We start from the raw sequence: 227 nt of genomic DNA on the forward strand, positions 1-227 counted from the left end.
AGATCTGGAGCTGATTTGGTGTAGGTCGGTAGCTTGGTGGTTAGTGACGCTCGTCTCGTGGTGCTGTGCTCCATCTTTTAGCGCATGTTCGAAACCCGCGCCATCACAGACGTACTTTATTTTTTTGTTTATCCTACTTCTGCCGCGAAACGGGCGATCATACTAATAACTTGTAATCTTTACAAGAAAATCTGAATAATGCAATGAGCAAGTCTGCGTTTATTAAA

This window comes from Carassius carassius, chromosome 9 (genome assembly GCF_963082965.1).
Source record: "Carassius carassius chromosome 9, fCarCar2.1, whole genome shotgun sequence".
NCBI classification, from domain to species: domain Eukaryota; kingdom Metazoa; phylum Chordata; class Actinopteri; order Cypriniformes; family Cyprinidae; genus Carassius; species Carassius carassius.